General features: G+C 42.1%; 1 long non-coding RNA gene across 1 annotated transcript; it reads left to right on the top strand.

The window, feature by feature from the left end:
• The first annotated feature begins 1,971 nt into the window (after positions 1–1,971).
• Positions 1,972–13,067, top strand: LOC123738508 (uncharacterized). Its single transcript, XR_006767509.1, has 2 exons — positions 1,972–2,326; positions 12,057–13,067. It is a non-coding gene; the product is annotated as an uncharacterized lncRNA (long non-coding RNA).
• Positions 13,068–23,356: the final 10,289 nt, after the last annotated feature.

Here is a 23,356-nt window from a genome sequence, read left to right as displayed (position 1 = left end):
TAGTGTTAAGGTTAGTGGATAGTTAGTTGGAATGTTGTTGCCAGTTATTGAAACTATCTACCAGCATCTATTTGGGACTATCCAAATCAAATGCTACCATAAGTTCAAAACATAACCACTTACTCTACAACTCTGATCGGCTACAGGAGTAACAGTTTTGAATGAAGAAGAATGAATCCCCAAGATATTCATTCCAGAAGACTTGTGTTTGTTATTGTTGCATATGGGGAGAAAGGACCTTGGCTATTAAATCAGCTCCCACACGACTCTGTCTCTGTTTCTCCCCTAGCTCCATCAAACACTTTTACTGAGTAACAAATGGCATCATATTCCCTATGTAGTGCACTATCCTATAGGCCTTGATCAAAGTAGTGCACTATATAGGGAGCAGGGTGCCGTTTTATACAGCCTGGCTATCTATCTTAACCTCTGGTCCAGCCTGGCTATCTATCTTAACCTCTGATACAGCCTGGCTATCTATCTTAACCTCTGGTCCAGCCTGGCTATCTATCTTAACCTCTGATACAGCCTGGCTATCTATCTTAACCTCTGATACAGCCTGGCTATCTATCTTAACCTCTGATACAGCCTGGCTATCTATCTTAACCTCTGGTACAGCCTGGCTATCTATCTTAACCTCTGGTACAGCCTGGCTATCTATCTTAACCTCTGGTACAGCCTGGCTATCTATCTTAACCTCTGGTACAGCCTGGCTATCTATCTTAACCTCTGATCCAGCCTGGCTATCTATCTTAACCTCTGGTACAGCCTGGCTATCTATCTTAACCTCTGATACAGCCTGGCTATCTATGATAACCACTGGTACAGCCTGGCTATCTATCTTAACCTCTGGTCCAGCCTGGCTATCTATCTTAACCTCTGGTACAGCCTGGCTATCTATCTTAACCTCTGGTCCAGCCTGGCTATCTATCTTAACCTCTGGTACAGCCTGGCTATCTATGATAACCACTGGTACAGCCTGGCTATCTATCTTAACCTCTGGTACAGCCTGGCTATCTCTTAACCTCTTTCCAGCCTGGCTATAAATTGTGAGCACTGCTCATATGTTCTCCAAGAGACAGTCTGCTTAAATACAGGATTGGACATTTAAATAATTTCACTTGTGACAGGCCTGCTGTGACAGAATAACAAATTCTGCTGAACAAATAGGCTCTGGAGCCTGCCCGGGGTCCCTGGAGTCAACCCTCCCTCAGCCTCCAGCCCTCAGGCTCTGTTTGGTAAGGGAAGCTTGTTTCAGTATGGCAGCACTTCTGGAAACATATTGGCCTTGTTACATTGAATGAAATGCTAATTCGGGATTTGGATTGTGTGAGTAGGGGTGAGGGGGTAGGGGTTGGAGGCTGTGTGTGTGTGTGTGTGTGTGTGTGTGTGTGTGTGTGTGTGTGTGTGTGTGTGTGTGTGTGTGTGACAGGGGATACATTTATTCAGTACAGCTGTTAATCTCAGTTTGGGTCTCAAGTTAAATAGTCCTCATTAAGAATTTAAGACTAAAACATTATGTTTTGTCTACCAGCTACTGTTATCAGATTTTCACACCTAAAAAAGGTTTTACTAAAACCAGAGCATCCATATGTTATACTGTACAACCAACGGATGTCTAATGGCTGTCGGGTTTCTGTTCGTTTTTTAAAGCTTAAAATGAATACAAAATATAATGTGAAGTGAGACATTAGAGTTCACGGTGGCCTTAGCTGAATATTACTCAAGCTTTCTTATCCAGGGGGTGTGAACTCTTTGGTCTATCCTTTGATGGCTTGGTGGTGGCCAGGCTTAGCGAGGTGGGAGCTGTTTGTTTGGTACGATAAGTTTATAATGCTACGATAAGCAATAGGCCAGCAGCATCTGTTTTCAAAAGACCAGCTTGGGCTGCAGCCTCTTTTTTTTTTAAACTGAACTTTTCTTTGTGGGGGGAATTGGACAAAAGCCTTGGATTGCATCCCAAACCGTGCCCTATTCCCTACATAGTGCAGTACCCTATGGGCTCTGGTCAATAGTAGTGCACTACATAGGGAATAGGGAGGCATTTGGTACACAGACATAGTTTCCTCTGTCCTGTCAAAGCTATTCTATAATCAGCAGAGCGTGTCCCTCCCCTCAAAGAGTAGGAAGACATTATTCAAGCTTCCTCCTTCTGATCTTGGGCCCACAACAAACCGTGTAGTCCATGGCTGACTGGTTAAAGGGAAAAGACAGGAACACAATGTGCCCCTGTCACCAACGACCAACCAACGGCAGATACAGCCATAGAAACAGAATTACTAGAACACTCGGGAATCCCCCATTCAAGTCAATGATGCCATGATGGGTAATTGTATATCTCAGTTCATATTTTTATTTTTTTTAAAGTAAAGTTACAGGCATAGAAATATAATTTCTAGACTTGGTGGAGTCCAGATTGAGGTCAGTGAGGGTGGATGGGTGGATCCGAAGGGTGGTTTCCGTTCTAGTAATTATATTTGTATGGACACAGGGCTGGGGGGTTCTGTATGAGTACAGCAGAAGCAGGCGACTGGTCTGACAACACTGGTCTGACTGCCACTGTGGCTGCTGCATCGCCACTGAACCCTATCAGCAGCACAAAGGTTACATTCCAAATGACACCCTGTTCACTACGCTCTCTGTTCCAAAAGCAGGGCACCAAATAAGGAATAGGCTGCCATTTGGGACGCAGACCAAGTTACCGTAGAACCCACTTCGTATTATTTGTCTGTGATGTCAGAGGAGGAACTGATGATGTCTAGCTTGAAAATGATTTTTATAAATGAACTAACCACAGATCTTTCACTGTTATGGCTTTATGCATTTATTGCCAGTATTCTTTGGAAACCTTATCAGATTGCTTTTGCATAAAGAACTAAAGAGCATCGATGCATTTCCTCTCTCCCCAAAAACGGTATTTTTATGAACTAAGAAAAATACTGGAGTCATGCACTGAAGTTGGATCTATGATGCAAAATAAGGTTAGTCAGGAGGATAGGAGAGGGAGAGCAGAGAGAGAGAGGAAGTGGCTGCAACATGAGAGCCGCCATGCCCTGGGGCTAAAAAAGAACAAGAAGAAGAAGAAGAAGTGGCCAAAAGGGACAAATTGTCTCCTAATAACAGAGGACTCTATTCCACTGGGGAACAATTAGAATGATAGCTTCCTCATCAAAGTAAAGAGCTGCTCACAAGCTGCTCCATTTCATCATAATACTACTATTATGTTTGCCCCTGAGATATCCTCTTGGTCTGCTTTATTTCTCTCTATGGCCATTGATTGAGGATCTATTTAAATGCACAGTAGGGGTTCTTGATTGTATGGGGAAGAGAGGCCAGCCTAATAGGGCTAAGTGGTAACAGGGGGGCAATGGCTGTGTCTGTCTTTGCTATGGGGCTCTTTATCTATTTAACATTCAATGGAGCACCCTGGGAGCATTGTCACTGTGTTTCTCAAATCAATGTTGATAGGTGATAACCTACAATACTGATCTAACATGGCATGGCAGAGCTGGCATCATTTCTGTTTTTTTTGTCATGTTTTTGACACCTGCATAACCTTCTGTTATAACTCTGAAAGAAATGTACCTACAATTATTTTTGAAAAGCCTAATGTAATAATCTACGGCCTCCTAGACGTTCATACTTCTTAAAATAACTGCTTTCTAGTCTGTTACTTAAAAACGATTATTCTCAGCTCTTGATGTAAGCATCGTGTGGATTAGCTAACACTAACTGAAATTGTACAGTTTAAATCCATTTCCTCCGTTTTCTCTGTCTGTCCCCCAGGAGGATAGAAGAGTTGAGATTATTGCCTCCTCTTTCATTTAAATTCCCCTTTATGCAGTTTGGCAAACTGAGACCATCCAGCCAGTAAATGTTCTGGGTGAGTGTTGAATCTCTAAATTCCAGTCAGTCGTGGTGAATGAGCTTAACCAAAGCTGTGGGCATGTTCTACTTTCCTGTGGTGACGCTGTTGATTACACTTGGCTGTTTTGTGGCTTTTAGTTAAAGGACAATGAGGTTTATGGTACATTTTGCCCTTAATACATTTATTTTGCACCAAGTAACATGTAAATTGTTGTTAGTAAAACAATGAGAGATGTAACAGATGGGTAGTACTGCAAACTCATGTTTTGCTACTCTCTTGATGGTTAAACGGTGATTTGATGATAAAGTGTTCAACTTATTCAATATCTCAATAGATCTTGTCTGGGTTTTTACCCCTAATGATGTTGAAGACCTTATTTAGACCTCCAGATCAGGATCAAACTCTACTGTCTCTACTGTCTCTACTGTCTGTACTGTCTGTACTGTCTCTACTGTCTGTACTGTCTGTACTGTCTCTACTGTCTGTACCATCTGCACCGGCTGTACTGTCTGTACTGTCTGTCCTGTCTCTACTGTCTCTACTGTCTCTACTGTCTGTACTGTCTGTACTGTCTGTACTGTCTGTACTGTCTGTACTGTCTGTACTGTCTCTACTGTCTGTACTGTCTGTACTGTCTGTACTGTCTGTACTATCTGTACTGTCTGTACCGTCTGTACCGTCTGTACCGTCTGTACTGTCTGTACTGTCTGTACTGTCTCTACTGTCTGTACTGTCTGTACTGTCTGTACTGTCTCTACTGTCTGTACTGTCTGTACTGTCTGTACTGTCTGTACTGTCTGTACTGTCTGTACCGTCTGTACTGTCTGTACTGTCTGTACCGTCTGTACCGTCTGTACTGTCTCTACTGTCTGTACTGTCTGTACTGTCTCTACTGTCTCTACTGTCTCTACTGGCTGTACTGTCTGTACTGTCTCTACTGTCTGTACTGTCTCTACTGTCTGTACTGTCTGTACTGTCTGTACTGTCTGTACCGTCTGTACTGTCTGTACTGTCTGTACTGTCTCTACAGTCTGTACTGTCTCTACTGTCTGTACCGTCTGTACCGTCTGTATCGTCTGTACTGTCTGTACAGTCTCTACAGTCTGTACTGTCTCTACTGGCTGTACTGTCTCTACTGTCTCTACTGGCTGTACTGGCTGTACTGGCTGTACTGTCTGTACTGTCTGTACTGTCTCTACTGTCTCTACTGTCTGTGCTGTCTCTACTGTCTCTACTGTCTGTACTGTCTGTACTGTCTGTACTGTCTGTACTGTCTGTACTGTCTGTACTGTCTGTACTGTCTCTACTGTCTCTACTGTCTCTACTGTCTGTACTGTCTGTACTGTCTCTACTGTCTGTACTGTCTGTACTGTCTGTACTGTCTGTGCTGTCTGTACTGTCTGTACTGTCTGTACTGTCTGTACTGTCTGTACTGTCTGTACTGTCTGTACTGTCTCTCTACTGTCTGTACTGTCTGTACTGTCTGTACTGTCTGTACTGGCTGTACTGTCTGTACTGTCTCTACTGGCTGTACTGTCTGTACTGTCTGTACTGTCTCTACTGTCTGTACTGTCTGTACTGTCTGTACTGTCTGTACTGTCTGTACTGTCTGTACTGTCTGTACTGTCTGTACTGTCTGTACTGTCTCTACTGTCTCTACTGGCTCTGCTGTCTGTACTGTCTGTACTGTCTCTACTGTCTCTACTGTCTGTACTGTCTCTACTGGCTGTACTGTCTGTACTGTCTGTACTGTCTCTACTGTCTCTACTGTCTGTACTGTCTGTACTGTCTCTACTGTCTCTACTGGCTGTGCTGTCTGTACTGTCTGTACTGTCTCTACTGTCTCTACTGTCTGTACTGTCTCTACTGTCTGTACTGTCTGTACTGTCTGTACTGTCTGTACTGTCTCTACTGGCTGTGCTGTCTGTACTGTCTCTACTGTCTCTACTGTCTCTACTGTCTGTACTGTCTGTACTGTCTGTACTGTCTCTACTGGCTGTACTGTCTGTACTGTCTCTACTGTCTCTACTGTCTGTACTGTCTGTACTGTCTGTACTGTCTCTACTGTCTCTACTGGCTGTGCTGTCTGTACTGTCTCTACTGTCTGTACTGTCTGTACTGTCTGTACTGTCTCTACTGTCTGTACTGTCTGTACTGTCTGTACTGTCTGTACTGTCTGTACTGTCTGTACTGTCTGTACTGTCTCTACTGTCTGTACTGTCTGTACTGTCTGTACTGTCTGTACTGTCTCTACTGTCTCTACTGGCTGTGCTGTCTACTGTCTGTACTGTCTGTACTGTCTCTACTGTCTCTACTGGCTGTACTGTCTGTACTGTCTCTACTGTCTCTACTGTCTCTACTGGCTGTGCTGTCTGTACTGTCTGTACTGTCTCTACTGTCTGTACTGTCTGTACTGTCTCTACTGTCTGTACTGTCTGTACTGTCTGTACTGTCTGTACTGTCTGTACTGTCTGTACTGTCTCTACTGTCTCTACTGGCTGTGCTGTCTGTACTGTCTCTACTGTCTGTACTGTCTGTACTGTCTGTACTGTCTCTCTACTGTCTCTACTGGCTGTGCTGTCTGTACTGTCTGTACTGTCTCTACTGTCTGTACTGTCTGTACTGTCTCTACTGTCTGTACTGTCTGTACTGTCTCTACTGTCTGTACTGTCTGTACTGTCTGTACTGTCTGTACTGTCTCTACTGTCTCTACTGGCTGTGCTGTCTGTACTGTCTGTACTGTCTCTACTGTCTCTACTGTCTGTACTGTCTGTACTGTCTCTACTGTCTCTACTGTCTGTACTGTCTGTACTGTCTGTACTGTCTCTACTGTCTCTACTGGCTCTGCTGCCTGTACTGTCTGTACTGTCTCTACTGTCTCTACTGTCTGTACTGTATGTACTGTCTGTACTGTCTCTACTGTCTGTACTGGTCTACTGTCTGTACTGTCTCTACTGTCTCTACTGGCTGTGCTGTCTCTACTGCCTCTACTGTCTCTACTGTCTGTACTGTCTGTACTGCCTGCACTGTCTCTCTACTGTCTGTACTGTCTGTACTGTCTGTACTGTCTCTACTGTCTGTACTGTCTGTACTGTCTGTCCTGTCTGTACTGTCTGTACTGTCTCTACTGTCTGTACTGTCTCTACTGTCTGCACTGTCTCTACTGTCTCTCTACTGTCTGTACTGTCTGTACTGTCTGTACTGTCTGTACTGTCTGTACTGTCTCTCACTGTCTCTACTGTCTGTACTGTCTGTACTGTCGCTACTGTCTGTACTGTCTGTACTGTCTGTACTGTCTGTACTGTCTGTACTGTGTCTACTGTCTGTACTGTCTGTACTGTCTGTACTGTCTCTCTACTGTCTCTACTGTCTGTACTGTCTCTTCACTGTCTGTACTGTCTGTACTGTCTACTGTTTCTACTGTCTGTACTGTCTGTACTGTCTGTACTGTCTCTACTGCCTGTACTGTCTGTACTGTCTCTACTGTCTCTACTGTCTCTACTGTCTCTACTGTCTGTACTGTCTGTACTGTTTGAACTGTCTCTACTGTCTGCACTGTCTGTACTGTGTACTGTCTGTACTGTCTCTCTATTGTCTCTACTGTCTGTACTTTCTGTACTGTCTCTACTATCTTTACTGTCTCTACTGTCTCTCTATTGTCTCTACTGTCTGTGCTCTCTGTACTGTCTCTACTGTCTGTACTGTGTACCTCTCTACACCAATCCAATGTGTTTTACATTTGTGGGGGAGTAGTGAATGAGTACACACTTCAGGGAGAATAGCAGGTTATTGGGTGGCACTCCCAGTGCCTGTACAATGAACAGGAATCTAACATTATGTTCATCAAGGTCTCCAGCAGAGGTCCTCAGGTTGGAGTTCACCTTCTTCAACATGGGTCAAAACATGTCTCATAAACCCATGTTTCTAGCTATTATTATAATCATCTATAATTGCAAGTGGTAGATAAACATTAAATCATTATATGTCACAGTGTAACAAAAGATTTTTCCCAAAAAAATTGCTGCTTCACAACTCCTTGGTTGGATGAGAAATTAAGTTAGATTTACACTGTTGTCTTTGTTGACTGTCTCTGTGTCTGTTTGTTCTGTGTTGGTAGCTACCTTCCATTTGATTTACTCTGTCCCATGCCCGACCACACCACCAACATATATCATTTCAAATATTTACCTCATTCCCTCAGCTAATTTCAAAGGTTTATTTCCCGAAATGAATCCTCTTCATCAAATCCATTGATCCTTGCAAATCTGGGAGCAATATCAATGTTTGTATAATAAATTGACCTGTAATGTTAATTACGTTAAGGGAAATATAAAAAGAAGGGGGGGGATAAAAAAAATTGCCATTAACATTTGTGCCTTGTGAGTTTGTGCTGTTAATTTAAAACATTTAAGTCTGGAAATGAGCTTCTCCATCAAACGTCCCAGACCCATTTACATTTCTTGCATACAAGTCAATTTGTGGCTGCCCCGGCACATAAATCATTGCCAGTGGATTGCTGTGTCGGTACCTCAAGACATTACCCTGGCGCTGGGTACTTAAAAAAATCCCATTTACTACAACTCCATTTGCACAAAAAAACAGTTTCCTTTTACTAGACCTTCACACTTCTCTCAGCAAAATGAAGATTAAACAGCAATGCTTTATAGAGTTTTACAGCAAGTAGATGTGTTACAATGGTTTTCCATTCTCTTTTGTCTCCTCCTTTCCAGTGGTTAACTCATGTACTCCCAGCTCTGTGGTTGGTCAGACTAATAAACAGGTATCATTATGGTAGTGTGGTTTGTCAGACTAATAAACACGTATCATTATGGTAGTGTGCTTTGTCAGACTAATAAACAGGTATCATTATGGTGGTGTGGTTGGTCAGACTAATAAACACGTATCATTATGGTAGTGTGCTTGGTCAGACTAATAAACACGTATCATTATGGTAGTGTGGTTGGTCAGACTAATAAACAGGTATCATTATGGTAGTGTGGTTGGTCAGACTAATAAACACGTATCATTATGGTAGTGTGGTTGGTCAGACTAATAAACACGTATCATTATGGTAGTGTGGTTGGTCAGACTAATAAACAGGTATCATTATGGTAGTGTGGTTGGTCAGACTAATAAACAGGTATCATTATGGTAGTGTGGTTTGAAAACGCCTCCAACGCTACACTGCATAGTACATATGAACATGACTTATTTTGGTCGTTAAGAAATACAGAAATAAATACAAAAATTATTATTATTATTATTATGATTATTATGAAAAGTATTATTTTTGCTATTATTATTATTATTAGTAGTAGTAATAGTAGTAGTAGTGGTAGTTTTGTTATTATTATTATTTTTAGCAGTACAGTAGTAGTAGTAGTAATAGTAGTAGTAGTAGTAGTAGTAGTAGTGGTAGTTTGTTATTATTATTATTTTTAGCAGTACAGTAGTAGTAGTAGTAGTAGTAGAAGTAGTAGCAGCAACAGTTGTAGTAGTAGTAGTAGTAGCAGTAGTAGTAGTAGTAGTAGTAGTAGTAGTAGTAGTGATAGTAGTAGTAGTGGTAGTTTTGTTATTATTATTATTTTAGCAGTACAGTAGTAGTAGTAGTAGTAGTAGTAGTAGTAGTAGTGATAGGAGTAGTAGAGGTAGTTTTGTTATTATTCGTATTTTTAGCAGTGCAGTAGTAGTAGTAGTAGTGATAGTAGTAGTAGTAGTTTTGTTATTATTATTATTTTTAGCAGTACAGTAGTATTAGTAGTAGTAGTAATAGTAGTAGTAGTAGTAGTAGTAAATAGTAGTAGTAGTAGTATTGTTATTATTATTATTTTTAGCAGTACAGTAGTAGTACAGTAACAGCGACAGTGGCTCTCTTCATCTCCTCAAAACTAACAACACCTTGCTGTAGAGAAATAGCAATAAACCCACACATAGTGGGTCTGTTTGCAGTGCTCAAACTCACCATCAATAATGGCCTGATAAAAGAGATGCTATCTGGTCGGGCGGAAAGCAGTGGTCAGTAAAATAGGTACAATATTGTGTCAGGTATCAGGACATAATTGATGACCCCTTTCACGCGGATCTCAAACGGGGCATTGGGAAATCATTTTCAATCTTTGGCTTAGCGGAAGAAACAAATGCTTCTGGCTTGCTTTGTCAATTCTCACTCCTTAGGGTCAAACAAACTGCTTTTCCAGAGCTAGGCTTAGAGGCTGGTGTACAGGCAGCCAAGCTGAAAATGTCCCTTGTCCTCCACAAAATGATGCAATGTAGCATTTCATATACCAACAGTTTGTTATTTGTCATTGACAAAGTTATAATAGGAGAAGCCTTCATATTCATTGACCAGGTGACCCTTCCAATCCCAAAGCCTCCAGTCTCATCCTAGCAGTAGAGAGTAGTCACAAATGGCACTATATTCCCTATATAGTGCACTACTTTTGACCAGATCCCTATTGGCCCTGGTCAAAGGTAGTGCACTATAAAGGGAAGAGGGTGCCATTTGGGACGCAGAGCCAGGAGTCCCTGAGCCATGTTCCAGCACTTCTCACATTAATGTTGTGGGGGACACAATTTATTAAAGCAGAGAGAGAAGGAAGACAGAGTGTAAAAAAGGGGAAGTGGGATCAAGTACAAGAACAGGAACCAGGGAGGTATGTGGGTTTATGGCTTGCTGAACACAACACACACAGGGACAGGTTTACTGAAGATTTACTAAAGATTTACTAAAGATTTAATGAAGATTTAATGAAGATTTACTGATGATTTACTAAAGATTTACTAAAGATTTAATGAAGATTTAATGATGATTTACTAAAGATTTACTAAAGATTTAATGAAGATTTACTAAAGAGTTACTAAAGATTGAATGAAGATTTAATGAAGATTTACTAAAGATTTACTGAAGATTTATTGATGATTTACTGATGATTTACTAAAGAGTTACTATAGATTTACTAAAGATTTACTGAAGATTTACTGAAGATTTACTAAAGATTTAATGAAGATCTTAAAGATTTACTAAAGATTTGAAGTTAGGTATAGGCTAAAACTCCAAAACAAACTGTATCAATTTTACCTTAATGTTTTGTTATTTATCTTAACCCTTAGTTGACCCTTTTGATCTGTCGCCAATGTTTAATTTACAACCCAACCTCCAAAAGGAATATGGGCAAATCGGTTGCTTTTGCAAGCAGCAAAAAACTTTAGAATTCCAACCAAAACAATAGGAGTTTGGTCTATTCATTTCTTGTTTAAAAAAACAGTTGCAAACTTAGGTGCAAAGGCTTAATAAATCTGTCCTACACCGTCTTCTGTCTGCCCTGACGGCTGGAGGAGGAAAAAGGAGGCTGGAGAAATGTGATGACTCTCTTGTGACCTTAAGGCCAATTAGTGTTCTCATGGTACCTTATTTGATTTTAGTTAGTGTTAGCTAGTTGTCTACTCAGAAACTGCCTGACTGATTAGTTTAACATGGGCTCAATTCTGACAGTCCAAGAGTCTCACGGACAAAGGGAACTATGGGAGGAAATATTCCCAAAGCCCTGAGTCTAGACAAGGGAGAGATATAGAGAGTGACGTAATGAGCACAACTTAAAAGTGAGAACATAAGAAAACTAACATCTGTTTTCAAATGAATTTGGAATAATTAGGGAGAATATAGCAGGACTGTTGCATTGTTTTACTGTAATCTACCAGCCAGAAATAAACAGCTTTCTGTGTGATCACATTTTTCTAATGTCAGTCACAACCAACGACTGACATTAAATCTAACAGGAAATTACAGTTAGTCATAAAACCAAAGCATAATCAAGTGAAGATATCATGAACTAACAGGATTAAGATGAAATGCTTTTTGAACCAAGATTATCCTCATAAACTCTGACAGAGGTACCTAACAATGACCTGCTGTATTTAAAAACCTCTTACCACCACTACAGCCCTTCTTATTCACTGGGGGAGTTTCCCACAAGCATTAAGATAATCGTTCGTCCATTGACTACAATGGATTCAAGATGATTTTTATAGCTAAAGATAATCTTTATGTTTTGGGGAAAGTCACCCCATTTTAGTTACACAAAAATGTCTGTCATAATGATTTATTATATGTAATTACAAGCCAATAAAATACCTTTCCTTTCACAAAACTTTTCAAAACATCTTCTCTTCTCTCTCCTTCTCCTCCCAGTTTCCCAGCGCGGCGACCGGAATTGGGAATGCTTTCAATTTCCTCTGCCTCCTACCGCCTGGAGCCTAGCTGCTTGTCAGTGTCCATAGGGGGGGAAAGGACCAGGACCTGCCACGCGTATGGGAGCCCCACATCTCACAGCCAGCCTCTGTCTGTATGTGTCCCAACTGGCACCCTATTCCCTATATAGTGCACTACATTTGATCAAAAGGTGTGCACTACATAGGGAATAGGGTGCCATTTGTAACACAGTCATTGTGTCCACAGGCCTCCTGCCTGTCCCGAGCCTGCCTCCTCCTGTCTCCTCCTGCATCTATGAAACCAACAGTTTATTCTCTAGCAGCAGGGCCTGGAGCAAGCTCCGAGGGGGAGCATTGTACGGCATTACCAAGACAATGGTGCCATATGGGGAACAGAAGGATCTCCTGCTCAGTCTATTCAGCGCGGAAAGGCTGCGGAGCAAACGCCAATCCACGTATGCATGGCAGCGGTCACTTCAAGGTTACACTTTTTAGCATAACAACTGAATGAAAAAGTGAAAAGTCATTTTATTCCCATTTAGGGCTATTATTGGCGTGGAGCGGGTTGGAGGAAAGGGGGGGGGGGTGTATTGGTCCTTAACAATACGAGTCACAGTCAACAGACTGGCTGGGGCTCACAGAGGGAGTGATAATGGGCTTGTATCATGTTCATCAAATCTACATCCAGTCAAAGGGAGTGCCACGCTGGTTTGTGTATGTTGACTCTGGGACACAGTGATTGTGTCTACATTATTGTAAACGTAGGTCAGCAATGCATAAAGGGAGCATTGCTATTTAAACACCACTATATCTATTTTTTATTCTAAAAATAAAATGTGTGTGTGTTTTTTTAATCTTGTTGACAAATCCTAAAGATAGAAATATCTATTTTGTTTATTTTCCATGAGGTTTCAAAAATAGACTTTGGACTGTGACGTCACGTCCAAGTCAAGGCGGCAATATGATCCAATAATAAATAATAAATAATAAATATCTGAACATCTTGGTGTTGATTGGAGCGTCACAGATCTTAATAAAATGGTACATTTCAGATCCAATCCATTCGTGGAGTATGGTGTCTTCACACACAGCCAACAAAGCAAGGAATGTCATATGGTGAAGTGTTGCATGATCTGCAGCTACTAAATCACTGCCAAGAGATGTTTTGGAGTGGATGCATTTAACACAGACTCTTCAGTCTGAACTGCAGAATACTTGACAGACAGACACTATGTTAACGTGTCAATAATCACTTCACTCATAACTTAAACAACGGACCAGCAAATCTAGCACAAATTGTGTTTAATATATTGTTCTAATATTAAATGGTAAGTGTGTGTCCTTTTTTTTGAATACCTTTTTTTTATATATATATATTTTAAGAAAAAAATTGTAGAAAGAAATCACTGGACTTGAAATGATTATTGGTGTCAATGGTGTCAATCATTATTGTTCTATCTGCATGTAATGAATTGATTATGCTCATAATCTACCTCATAATGGCTTAAGGACACCAAAGAGTCCTCTAAAGAAGATGAGAGCCTATTGATCCACAAGATAAATGCTCTTTGGAATGCTAATAGTCTAATGTGCTTTAATGATTTCTCTCTGCATTTTTTCCCCGCCAAGGACAGGATAATTTACACTTAACGGGGCTATTCAAAGCAGCAGCTAGAGCAACTGGATGTTTCCTGTATATAAATGTAGGGCTGTAGAGTCCAAGGCCTAGAGTTGTTGATCAGGCTAACCATTAGTTTGTCTTTATTTGCTTTCTTCCATGGTAATTATAATGGTTTCACGCTTTTGTTAGAGGATAGGGAGGAATAACATTAGCTGGCAGTCTCCATTTTGAGAATGGACTGCCCAGGTCTAATAAACAGCATGAATGGACTACCCAGGTCTAGTAAACAGTATGAATGGACTACCCAGGTCTAGTAAACAGTATGAATGGACTACCCAGGTCTAGTAAACAGTATGAATGGACTACCCAGGTCTAGTAAACAGTATGAATGGACTACCCAGGCCTAATAAACAGTATGAATGGACTACCCAGGTCTAGTAAGCAGTATGAATGGACTACCCAGGCCTAATAAACAGTATGAATGGACTACCCAGGTCTAGTAAACAGTATGAATGGACTACCCAGGCCTAGTAAACAGTATGAATGGACTACCCAGGTCTAGTAAACAGTATGAATGGACTACCCAGGCCTAGTAAACAGTATGAATGGACTACCCAGGTCTAGTAAACACTATGAATGGACTACCCAGGCCTAGTAAACACTATGAATGGACTACCCAGGTCTAGTAAACACTATGAATGGACTACCCAGGTCTAGTAAACACTATGAATGGACTACCCAGGCCTAATAAACAGTATGAATGGACTACCCAGGTCTAATAAACAGTATGAATGGACTACCTAGGTCTAATAAACAGTATGAATGGACTACCCAGGTCTGGTGCAAACAGTGTGAATGGACTACCCAGGTCTAGTAAACAGTATGAATGGACTACCCAGGTCTAGTAAACAGTATGAATGGACTATCCAAGGTCTAATAAAACAGTATGAATGGACCAACTGCAAGTCTAACAAACAGTATGAATGGACTATCCAGGCGTAGTAAACAGTATGAATGGACTACCCAGGTCTAGTAAACAGTATGAATGGACTACCCAGGTCTAGTAAACAGTATGAATGGACTACCCAGGTCTAATAAACAGTATGAATGGACTACCCAGGTCTAATAAACAGTATGAATGGACTACCCAGGTCTAATAAACAGTATGAATGGACTATCCAGGCCTAGTAAACAGTATGAATGGACTACCCAGGTCTAGTAAACACTATGAATGGACTACCCAGGTCTAGTAAACACTATGAATGGACTACCCAGGTCTAGTTAACAGTATGAATGGACTACCCAGGTCTAATAAACAGTATGAATGGACTACCCAGGCCTAATAAACAGTATGAATGGACTACCCAGGTCTAGTAAACACTATGAATGGACTACCCAGGTCTAGTAAACCGTATGAATGGACTACCCAGGTCTAGTTAACAGTATGAATGGACTACCCAGGTCTAATAAACAGTATGAATGGACTATCCAAATCAAATCAAATTACATTTTATTGGTCACATACACATGGTTAGCAGATGTTAATGTCAGTGTAGCGTAATGCTTGTGCTTCTAGTTCCGACAGTGCAGTAATATCTAACAAGTAATCTAACAATTCCCCAACAACTACCTAATACACACAAATATAAAGGAATGGAATAAGAATATATACACATAAATATATGGATGAGCGATGTCTGAGCGGCATGGGCAAGGTGCAATAGATGCTATAAGGTACAGTATGTACATATGAGATAAGTAATGTAAGATATGCTAACATTATTAAAGTGTCATTGTTTAAATTGACTTGAGATCCATTTATTAAAGTGGCCAGTGATTTGAGTCTCTATGTAGGCAGCAGCCTCTCTGAGTTAGTGATTGCTCTTTAGCAGTCTGATGGCCTTGAGATAGAAGCTGTTTTTCAGTCTCTCGGTCCCATATTTGATGTACCTGTACTGACCTCGCCTTCTGGATGGTAGCCGGGTGAACAGGCAGAGGCTCAGGTGGTTGTTGTCCTTGATGATCTTTTTGGCCTTCCTGTGATATCGGGTGCTGTAGGTGTCATGGAGGGCAGGTAGTTTGCCCCCGGTGATGCGTTGTGCAGACTGCACCACCCACTGGAGAGCCTCTGGTTGAGGGCGGTGTAGTTGCTGTGCCAGGCGGTGATACAGCCCGACAGGATGCTCTCGATTATGCATCTGTAAAAGTTTGTCAGGGTTTTAGGTGACAAGCCAAATTTCTTCAGCCTCCTTAGGTTGAAGAGGCGCTGTTGCACCTTTTTCACCACACTGTCTGTGTGGGTTGACCATTTCAGTTTGTCTGTGATGTGTATGCCCAGGAACTTAAAACTTTCCTCCTTCTCCAATACAGGTCTAGTAAACAGTATGAATGGACTACTCAGGCCTAATAAACAGTATGAATGGACCATCCAGGTCTAGTAAACAGTATGAATGGACTACCCAGGTCTAGTAAACAGTGTGAATGGACTACCCAGGTCTAGTAAACAGTATGAATGGACTACCCAGGTCTAGTAAACAGTATGAATGGACTACCCAGGTCTAGTAAACAGTATGAATGGACTACCCAGGCCTAATAAACAGTATGAATGGACTACCCAGGTCTAGTAAACAGTATGAATGGACTACCCAGGTCTAGTAAACAGTATGAATGGACTACCCAGGTCTAGTAAACAGTATGAATGGACTACCCAGGCCTAATAAACAGTATGAATGGACTACCCAGGTCTAGTAAACAGTATGAATGGACTATCCAGGCCTAGTAAACAGTATGAATGGACTACCCAGGTCTAGTAAACACTATGAATGGACTACCCAGGTCTAGTAAACACTATGAATGGACTACCCAGGTCTAGTTAACAGTATGAATGGACTACCCAGGTCTAATAAACAGTATGAATGGACTACCCAGGCCTAATAAACAGTATGAATGGACTACCCAGGTCTAGTAAACACTATGAATGGACTACCCAGGTCTAGTAAACCGTATGAATGGACTACCCAGGTCTAGTTAACAGTATGAATGGACTACCCAGGTCTAATAAACAGTATGAATGGACTATCCAAATCAAATCAAATTACATTTTATTGGTCACATACACATGGTTAGCAGATGTTAATGTCAGTGTAGCGTAATGCTTGTGCTTCTAGTTCCGACAGTGCAGTAATATCTAACAAGTAATCTAACAATTCCCCAACAACTACCTAATACACACAAATATAAAGGAATGGAATAAGAATATATACACATAAATATATGGATGAGCGATGTCTGAGCGGCATGGGCAAGGTGCAATAGATGCTATAAGGTACAGTATGTACATATGAGATAAGTAATGTAAGATATGCTAACATTATTAAAGTGTCATTGTTTAAATTGACTTGAGATCCATTTATTAAAGTGGCCAGTGATTTGAGTCTCTATGTAGGCAGCAGCCTCTCTGAGTTAGTGATTGCTCTTTAGCAGTCTGATGGCCTTGAGATAGAAGCTGTTTTCAGTCTCTCGGTCCCATATTTGATGTACCTGTACTGACCTCGCCTTCTGGATGGTAGCCGGGTGAACAGGCAGAGGCTCAGGTGGTTGTTGTCCTTGATGATCTTTTTGGCCTTCCTGTGATATCGGGTGCTGTAGGTGTCATGGAGGGCAGGTAGTTTGCCCCCGGTGATGCGTTGTGCAGACTGCACCACCCACTGGAGAGCCTCTGGTTGAGGGCGGTGTAGTTGCTGTACCAGGCGGTGATACAGCCCGACAGGATGCTCTCGATTATGCATCTGTAAAAGTTTGTCAGGGTTTTAGGTGACAAGCCAAATTTCTTCAGCCTCCTTAGGTTGAAGAGGCGCTGTTGCACCTTTTTCACCACACTGTCTGTGTGGGTTGACCATTTCAGTTTGTCTGTGATGTGTATGCCCAGGAACTTAAAACTTTCCTCCTTCTCCAATACAGGTCTAGTAAACAGTATGAATGGACTACTCCAGGCCTCCAATAAACAGTATGAATGGACTCTTAGTAAACAGTATGGAATGGACTAGTCCAGGCTTCAATAAACAGTATGAATGGACTATCCAGGCCTAATAAACAGCATAAATGGGACTATCCAGGCCTATAAACAGTATGAATGGACTACCCAGGCCTAATAAACAGTATGAATGGACCATCCAGGTCTAGTAAACAGTATGAATGGACTATCCAGGTCTAGTAAACAGTGTAATAACCCTTTAAGGCCTTAACTTCCTCACAGTGACAGTAATGCTGCTGAAGATCCCAAGGTCTGGTAAGGTCACTGGTAAATGATGACTTCATTCTCTACCAAATAAACAATACAAGCACACACAACAGTCACCACATTAGGCCACAGAACTACATTAGGCCACAGAACTACATTAGGCCACAGAACCACATTAGGCCAAAGAACTACATTAGGCCACAGAACTACATTAGGCCACAGAACCACATTAGGCCACAGAACCACATTAGGCCACAGAACTACATTAGGCCACAGAACCACATTAGGCCACAGAACCACATTAGGCCACAGAACTACATTAGGCCACAGAACCACATTAGGCCACAGAACTACATTAGGCCACAGAACCACATTAGGCCACAGAACTACATTAGGCCACAGAACTACATTAGGCCACAGAACCACATTAGGCCACAGAACTACATTAGGCCACAGGACCACATTAGGCCACAGAACCACATTAGGCCACAGGACTACATTAGGCCACAGAACCACATTAGGCCACAGAACTACATTAGGCCACAGAACCACATTAGGCCACAGAACTACATTAGGCCACAGAACTACATTAGGCCACAGAACCACATTAGGCCACAGAACTACATTAGGCCACAGAACCACATTAGGCCACAGAACTACATTAAGCCACAGAACTACATTAGACCACAGAACTAGTAAAACAATAACACTTTTTAGCTAACTTTTTGTCCTATGTTATATGTGAAAATATAATGCTAATTTAGATGCACAACACCATAAAGAGCAGGTCATTGCCTTGTGCATGTCTATACTGTAATACTGTCTGGGGTTAGTTATTTGTTGAATTTTATGTTATCCTTGACTTTTAGAATTTCATCTCTCACCCTATGGGGAATTTTAATCTTGGACAAAGGCATTGTGGTATGACAAACCAGAGACGTAATGCGCCTCTTTTAAATGTTTGTGTCTTGTGAGGTATTGCTTTAGTAGTTTCTAGGAAATAAATGACATTGCCTTTCCTTCTCCAGGAGATGAAAAGCATCTCTTTAACATGCTCAGCGTTCGCTGTCTGAGCCACATCTGCCCGTTGACAAACAGCTAAGGAGTGAACCTGAGTCTATGTTCCCTTTACTGGCAATTTTTACATTTTATCATTGAAGTCAATGAGCCAATCTGCAATTTACGCCGCCGAGAGCGGGATGAGTGTATTCAGGACCCGGTCACACACCCAATCTCCTACTAAAGAGCAGCGATAATGTAATAATGCCTCACTGATGTGCCAGTCTGTAATGGTGCTGAACATCTCCCATTCATCCAACACTACCTGATCATTGCTTTAACGGAATAATACATTACCAGTCGCCGCTCTGGAAATAGCTGTAAACCGCCAACTTTATCTTGGGGGAAAGCATGCGGGCGGAACTCCTTTTACCTTATGAAACGCCGTCCCTGTTCGCCCATCGGTAATAAAATGACGCCGCTATCTGGATGAAATGGAAAAGAGATTGAAACTCTTTTGCCCCTGACAAATGGCCAATGCTTTAGACACTAAAGAGAGAGGTGATACTATGGCACCCATATACATACAGCCATTATGGCCACAATACACTAATCAGTATTATACCATCCACTTACATAAAAAATAAACCGTGTAGAGGAGAATGTCCTACATTCCCCTTTTCAAATGTACGATAGAGTCTATTGATCTGGTCTTTCACAGTATTTTCTAACCCAGTCAATGTGGCCCCTCCTTGACTGATGACACTGAAGCCCACTGTCAATAATTACCTTCGTAAATGGGCCTAAATGGGCCAAGAAAGGCCAATGTTGTGACTGCTCACCCTATAGACATTACATCCTGAAATATATGATTACAAACACCTTTAACCATTGTGTGTGTGTGTGTGTGTGTGTGTGTGTGTGTGTGTGTGTGTGTGTGTGTGTGTGTGTGTGTGTGTGTGTGTGTGTGTGTGTGTGTGTGTGTGTGTGTGTGTGTGTGTGTGTGTGTGTGTGTGTGTGTGTGTGTACAAGTAACCCATTAATATAGATTAGGGTTAAGGTTAATGTTTCCAAAATCGCATACTGAGATGCATAGACATGAAGAATACAATCAATAGAAATGTAATGATATGGATGCATAGGCTGTATAAAGAGTGCTCTGTAAAAGAGGTCCATATAGGGGACAGAGAGAGACTGAAGGATGGATCAGTATAGGGGACAGAGAGAGACTGAAGGATGGATCAGAATAGGGGACAGACAGAGACTGAAGGATGGATCAGAATAGGGGACAGAGAGAGACTGAAGGATGGATCAGTATAGGGGACAGAGAGAGACTGAAGGATGGATCAGAATAGGGGACAGAGAGAGACTGAAGGATGGATCAGAATAGGGGACAGAGAGAGACTGAAGGATGGATCAGTATAGGGGACAGAGAGAGACTGAAGGATGGATCAGTATAGGGGACAGAGAGAGACTGAAGGATGGATCAGAATAGGGGACAGAGAGAGACTGAAGGATGGATCAGAATAGGGGACAGAGAGAGACTGAAGGATGGATCAGAATAGGGGACAGAGAGAGACTGAAGGATGGATCAGAATAGGGGACAGAGAGAGACTGAAGGATGGATCAGTATAGGGGACAGAGAGAGACTGAAGGATGGATCAGAATAGGGGACAGAGAGAGACTGAAGGATGGATCAGAATAGGGGACAGAGTGAGACGAAGGATGGATCAGAATAGGGGACAGAGGGAACTGAAGGATGGATCAGAATAGGGGACAGAGAGAGACTGAAGGATGGATCAGAATAGGGGACAGAGAGAGACTGAAGGATGGATCAGAATAGGGGACAGAGTGAGACTGAAGGATGGATCAGTATAGGGGACAGAGAGAGACTGAAGGATGGATCAGAATAGGGGACAGAGAGAGACTGAAGGATGGATCAGAATAGGGGACAGAGAGAGACTGAAGGATGGATCAGTATAGGGGACAGAGAGAGACTGAAGGATGGATCAGAATAGGGGACAGAGAGAGACTGAATGATGGATCAGTATAGGGGACAGAGAGAGACAAGGGACAGAGACAGGGGACAGAGAGAGACTGAACCATGGACATGGATCAGAATAAAGGGCAGAGCAGGGGACAGGGGCAGGGGACAGAGACAGTGGACAGAACCATGGGACAGGGTACAGGATACAGAGACAGGGGACAGGGGACAGAGACAGGGGACAGAACCATGGGACAGGGTACAGGATACAGAGACAGGGGACAGAGACAGACAGACAGACAGACAGACAGACAGACAGACAGACAGACAGACAGACAGACAGACAGACAGACAGACAGACAGACAGACAGACAGACAGACAGACAGACAGACAGACAGACAGACAGACAGACAGACAGACAGACAGAGACAGGGGACAGAGACAGGGGACAGAGACAGGGGACAGGGGACAGAGACAGGGGACAGAGACAGGGGACAGGGGACAGAGACAGGGGACAGATACAGGGAACAGGTCCTGGAAGGTGACATCCTCTATTAACCTTTATACCAGGTCATTTTCTACATCAATGTCACTCACATTTAATAACAAGTGTAATCAAAGGAATTATGCTAATCTAATTTGATGCCTCCTGCATTATGCAAATATAATGAGTCATGACACCTGACCAGGACAGAATAAAGGATGGCTGGTTTATCATGGTTTAGTAGTGAGGACGTCTTCTGTGTGCTGACACTGTTGTGTCTTAAAGGGGTAGAGAGAGACAGAGGTGAGAGGGAAACTATGCAGAGAGGAGGAAATAGCATCACTTATTGAAATAGCTGTGTGTTAGGCCTTGTGATAATGCATATGTTTATTATTAATACTGTATAGTCATATGAAGTTTGTGTATGATGCTTAGTCATAAACTGTTATGAAGGCTTACAATGCATTATGAAATGACATAAGACACTATAATACTTTCATAATGCATCACTTCACATAAAACGCATCACAGAAAAAACTGTGTTCTCCCCTTATCTTACAACCATTGTGGAAAAGAAGACATTTTCTATGGATTGTTTTTAACGGTAATATGAGTGTGTGTGTGTGTGTGTGTGTGTGTGTGTGTGTGTGTGTGTGTGTGTGTGTGTGTGTGTGTGTGTGTGTGTGTGTGTGTGTGTGTGTGTGTGTGTGCATGTGTGTGTGTCGACAATGTCTACACAATGTTACATGGGTCCTCTAATAACCAGTGTATAAGGAAAAGCAGTCAACTGGTTTCAACAGCATCACCAAATGTTACAGCAGTCAACTGGTTTCAACAGCATCACCGAATGTTACAGCAGTCTACTGGTTTCAACAGCATCACCGAATGTTACAGCAGTCAACTGGTTTCAACAGCATCACCGAATGTTACAGCAGTCAACTGGTTTCAACAGCATCACCGAATGTTACAGCAGTCAACTGGTTCCAACAGCATCACCAAATGTTACAGCAGTCAACTGGTTTCAACAGCATCACCAAATGTTACAGCAGTCAACTGGTTTCAACAGCATCACCGAATGTTACAGCAGTCAACTGGTTTCAACAGCATCACCGAATGTTACAGCAGTCAACTGGTTCCAACAGCATCACCAAATGTTACAGCAGTCAACTGGTTCCAACAGCATCACCAAATGTTACAGCAGTCAACTGGTTTCAACAGCATCACCAAATGTTACAGCAGTCTACTGGTTTCAACAGCATCACCAAATGTTACAGCAGTCTACTGGTTTCAACAGCATCACCAAATGTTACAGCAGTCAACTGGTTCCAACAGCATCACCAAATGCTACAGCAGTCAACTGGTTCCAACAGCATCACCAAATGCTACAGCAGTCAACTGGTTTCAACAGCATCACCAAATGTTACAGCAGTCAACTGGTTCCAACAGCATCACCAAATGTTACAGCAGTCAACTGGTTCCAACAGCATCACCAAATGTTACAGCAGTCAACTGGTTCCAACAGCATCACCAAATGTTACAGCAGTCAACTGGTTCCAACAGCATCACCAAATGTTACAGCAGTCAACTGGTTTCAACAGCATCACCAAATGTTACAGCAGTCAACTGGTTCCAACAGCATCACCAAATGTTACAGCAGTCAACTGGTTCCAACAGCATCACCAAATGCTACAGCATAAACCAGCCTGTCCCACTGCCATTTGACTTGGTGAAATAAGATTACATGAGATTCATTTTAAAAGTGGAGAGAAGGAAATATCCTGCTTCTCACTCCTTCTGCATCCCCTAATAAGAATACTCTCACACACAGACATAGGGCTCTGGTCAAAAGTAGTGCACTATATAGGGAATAGGGTGCCATTTGGGACCATTCTCTATGTGGTCTGTGTGTCTGGCCCCTCTGTAGTCTGACAGACAGAGCCGGAACACCCTT

Source organism: Salmo salar, unplaced genomic scaffold (assembly GCF_905237065.1).
Source record: "Salmo salar unplaced genomic scaffold, Ssal_v3.1, whole genome shotgun sequence".
Classification (NCBI taxonomy): Eukaryota; Metazoa; Chordata; class Actinopteri; order Salmoniformes; family Salmonidae; genus Salmo; species Salmo salar.
The sequence above is the reverse complement of the archived record's forward strand: the minus strand, read 5'-3'. Positions and strand labels throughout refer to the sequence as shown.